We start from the raw sequence: 4888 nt of genomic DNA, 5'->3' as shown, positions 1-4888 counted from the left end.
CGAGCTCATAAAACCTCGTTTGATGTCCATAAGGAACTCGATAATCTCAGGAGTGAGATTGTTTGCATCAAATTTGAGCAACAACAACACTCCACCATAATTGGACGTTTGGAAGAGCTCTTTGCTGAGGCAGGAAGCTCTGAACAAGTCCTCATGAAACAGGATAAAAACCCAGAGGAAACTCTGGCCCTGGACCAGACAAAAAATGATGGGCAAAAAACCTTAACCATAATGGGAGAACTTTCTCCTAACAAATGGTTGATCAAAATCAAGCTTGTCATAAACCATAATCTGTTTGTCGATGCAACTGCTCTGTTTGACATAGGTGCAGATGAAAACTGCATTAATGAACAACTCATTCCTGCCAGATTCTATGAAAGAACAACTGAATCACTTTCTTCGGTTAGTAGTACTAAGCTCGACATCCAGTACAAGTTGAGTGAGGTAGAGGTTGAACAGAATAGAGTCCGGTATAAAACATTTTTTCTCCTGGTAAAAAGCCTTAGCCATAAGGTCATACTAGGAACACCATTCATCCAGATTTTAAAACCGTTTCTTGTCACCTCATCTGGATTAGAGACGCAAAAGTTTGGAAACAAAATAAAATTCCATTTCATCTCCGATAAATGTGTTTACAAGATAGACTGATACATCTTATGCAGGAAATGGCCGTGGAATCTGCTCAAGAGTGGTTACACAATTGGCTGTTTGAACTGTTGCAAGACGACAGTCTTGAGAAAATACAAAATGATATACAGGACGGGGAAACAGACTCTATGGATATATCCATAATATCTGTGCCCTCATCGATCACCCTGTGTCCGATGTTTTGTGTGCTCACTTCGACAGGCATTGCAAAAGAGTCCCTCCTTGCAATAAAAAACCCCGTTTTCTGCATATTAACTCCACTCTAAAAACCCGGGAGGATTATGGGCTAGTCATTGGCCATTATCTCTACCAGGAACCAGTGGTGGTTGATTTAAACATAAATTTACCATAATCTTTGTCCATGTATACATACAGGAACATGGAATTTCCCTGGCCTGACCAGGTCTGCAAAAGCTCCTCTTCCAGGAGCAAAACACATAAAGATCAGGATCTGCCTCCTAAGAAGCGGTTCTGCATAAAGTCCAGCCTCACGGCTTGGCGGCCTGACCCCAGGCAACAACTCATCTTGGATAATTTATGGGCATCCATAAAGAATCCTCAAAAGAATGAGGAATCCATAAATGCGTTGGTCCTTCACATGGAGGAACAGTGCAACAGCAAAGCATCCTTGCAGCAGGAACTTTGCCTGAAAATCGATTCGCTGCAACAAGAGCTATCCCTCCAAAAAGCTCAGACTCATGCTTTCCTCCAAGACAGTTAGTTGAGTTCGATAATTTCACCGAGCACTTTGCAGAAATGCAGAGAGAAAACCATGCTCTGAAGAAAAAATTGAAAAAGAGTGAAAAAAGGAGAGATATTCTGGAAAAGGAAAATGATATATATATATATATGTTTCTGCATAGCATACATATATATATATAGGCTTTCTACTTCCAGAATAAATCTTGTTCTTAACCAAACTCTCTCATTATCAAAACAAACCCAACCATGAATTTCACATTAATGTCAAGCTCTACTTGTCATGTCTTCCTTCATCTTCTCTCATGCAACTTCCCAAAGAAACTCTATGAGAAGAGGCACTTCGGTATCAATTGAAGATGACGCAGAGGTTCTAGTTTCCCCCAAGAAAACGTTCACTTGCGGATTCTACGGGGCTGGAGGGAATGCTTACTATTCAATTTGGTTCACCGGTTCACGAGACTGTACTGTGGTCTGGATGGCCAACCGGGACAAGCCTGTGAATGGGAAGGGCTCGAGGCTCAATTTCCCGGGGAATGGTGTCATGGTCCTGACGGATGTTGATGGGACAATCGCCTGGGAAACCAATACCACCTCCACTGGGGCACACAAGGCCGAGCTTTTAGAGAGTGGGAACCTTTTCCTCAAGGACCCGTCTGGTCGCATCCTGTGGCAGAGCTTTGATAATCTAATGGACACTCTCCTCCCTAACCAGCCCTTAACTAACGGCATGAAGCTTATCTCTTCCATCGGTAGAGGATCTTATTATTCAGGTTATTTCAATATTTCTACTTTGACAACGACAATGGGCTGAGGTTGATGTACGATGGGCCAGACATATCAAGCCGCTACTGGCCCAATCCTGAACTTAATGTGTTCCAGAACTGGAGGACGAATTATAACAGCACTAGGATTGCCATTCTGGATGATTCTGGGAAGTTCCTGTCTAGCGACCGTTTCCAGTTTACGCTTCCGATAGAGGCCATGGGATCAAGAGGAGGCTAACAGTCGATCATGATGGGAATTTGCGACTATAGCTTGAATGAGTCCGATGGCACCTGGGCGGTCTCTTGGGAGGCCCTGATAGGGAGATGTAAAGTTCATGGAGTCTGTAGGAGAAACGGGATTTGAGTCTACACACCCGAGCCCAAGTGTTCATGTCCTCCTGGTTATGAGATAAGCGACCTGACGAATTGGAACAGTGGTTGCAAGCCAAAGTTCAACCTCGCATACCCGGACGTTACTTCAGACGAAGTGAGATTCATGGAGCTTCCGCAGTCTGATTATTATGGGTTCGACCTTATTTTTTACTCCAGCACCTCGTATTAGTGGTGCCAGAATGCCTGCTTGGCGGATTGCAATTGCCTAGAGTTTGCCTACCGAACCAATGGGCAGAGGCTATGCTTCACAAAGAGCTCTCGCTTCAATGGGTTTAAGACACCAGACTTCCCTGGAACTATGGACCTGAAAGGCTGAAACTCCCGGTCTCACTCCAAGTTTCCTCTTGACTTCTATATTGAATGGGTCACAACCCATATGCCCATCGGGCGAAAACACGGTCCTGGTGTGTTCATCGACCATGTATCATAGTATAGGGAAGAGGATCAGATGGGCCTATCTCTATTGGTTTGCATCTGTTACTGGGGCAGTCAAGATCTTCTTCTTCTTGTCGGGCTGGTGAATCCTCTTCCTGAAACATGAGGGCCCCGAACCATTGGAGGAGGGGTACCGAGCCCTGTCAATCCAGTTCAAGAAGTTCAGCTATGGAGAGCTCAAGATCACAACGAGGAGCTTCAGGGAGGAGATCGGGAAAGGGGGCTCTGGGGTAGTTTATAAAGGCAATTTGGGTGATGGAAGGGAAGTGGCTGTCAAGAGACTGGGAGATGCTCACCATGGAGAAGAGTTCTTCTGGGCAGTGGTCAGTACAATTGGGAAAATCAACCACATGAACCTTGCAAGAATGGGGGGGTTCTGCGCTGAAGGAAGGAACAGGCTTCTAGTCTACGAGTTTGTGGAGAATCAATCTCTGGACAAGCATTTGTTCGGACCGAATCACCTGAGATGGAAGGATCGATTCAGGATCGCTGTGGGGACTGCAAAGGGCACTGGCTTACCTGCACCCCGAGTGCCTCGAATGGGTCATCCACTGTAATGGGAAGCCTGAGAACATACTCCTAGACTCAGAGTTCAAGCCCAAGATAGCGGATTTCGGGCTAGCAAAGCTCCTGCAGAGGGGCAACACAAGCTCGGACTTCTCTAGGATCCAGGGCACGAAGGGCTATATGGCACCAGGGTGGGCCCTGGACCTTACAATCACTGCTAAAGTCGATGTTTTCAGCTATGGGGTGATGGCCCTGGAGATGGTGAGAGGGATCAGGGTCTCAAATTGGGCAATTGCGGATGCAGGTGATGGAATGGAAGAGATGGAGGAAGCAGAGCTGACAAAGTTTGTCAGAATCAGAAGGATGATCCAATCCGATCCCAGCAACGGCACATGGATCGAGCAAGTCATGGACCCCAGGCTGAGGGGTCGGTACAGTAAAAGATAGGCAAGAGCTCTGTTGGATGTTGGAATTGCGTGTGTTGAGGAAGACAGGACCAAGAGACCAACCATGAACCTAAATTCCCTGCCGGCCAGAAGGGATAATATTGCAGTTCAATAACAAGCAGGGATGACTGTTAAGGGGCCGGAAGGACTATGCAAGGTTACTGATGCTAGGAACCTGGCTGGCGGATTAATTATACTTCAGATCCAGTATCAAATTTTGTCTTTGAACTCTCAATAGATGATTCCTCCTCTAGCCCTTGATTTGTTATGAGTCGTATCACCCCAAAGGTCGCTGGGACTCTACGGAGCCAATCGAACTTTCTTTTTTTTTCCCGGTAGAAGCCAATTGATCTTTTCTTTTTATTCTTTATTTTTCCCTTTTTGCTCATGCAACTGTGATACTTGAGTGAAGCAAGGACAGCTTGGTATGTGTAAGGAAAGCTGAAAATTTACAGATGCTCCGATTTTCTGTGAATTGCGTGATATTAGTCTCCTCGCCAACCCAAGCATTACTATTGCTGCAACATACAATATCCTTGCATACAGCTTCATCCATCGATAATGGAGATTCTGTAGCATCTTCATTGTAATGATACAAACTTATACTCTTTATGCAAATATATCAACATATATCTTTCTTCTGGTCCAGAGAAAACAACCTGCAGGAAATATCTCCTTCCTTGAATATCAATAAACACTCGATATGCTTTCAATATTCTCAATTTGAAATTACAATGCTCGTGCTGGTCGCATGATGATATCAATTGAAAAAGGAGAAATATTGTGTTAGCATGTTAAAACTAAGACATCAGAATATTAGGCAATCAAATCGGAGGTCCATCATATCTTTTTATGTTTTAGTCAGAGGTCCATCATATTGTTATTATAGGCAAAATACAGTCAGTTATTTATTTATTTTTTATAAAAGTCAAATTATGAAATAAGAATGCCAAAAAAAGTTTAATTTAAGAATGATAATAAAATAATAAGACT

The 4888-nt window shown here is 44.0% G+C and overlaps 1 pseudogene; it reads left to right on the top strand.

The window, feature by feature from the left end:
* Positions 1 to 1630: 1630 nt before the first annotated feature.
* LOC116208930 lies at positions 1631 to 4094 on the top strand (annotated as a pseudogene).
* Positions 4095 to 4888: the final 794 nt, after the last annotated feature.

This window comes from Punica granatum, chromosome 5, assembly GCF_007655135.1.
Source record: "Punica granatum isolate Tunisia-2019 chromosome 5, ASM765513v2, whole genome shotgun sequence".
In the NCBI taxonomy this organism is placed as follows: domain Eukaryota; kingdom Viridiplantae; phylum Streptophyta; class Magnoliopsida; order Myrtales; family Lythraceae; genus Punica; species Punica granatum.
This window is presented reverse-complemented; position numbering and strand designations above follow the sequence as displayed.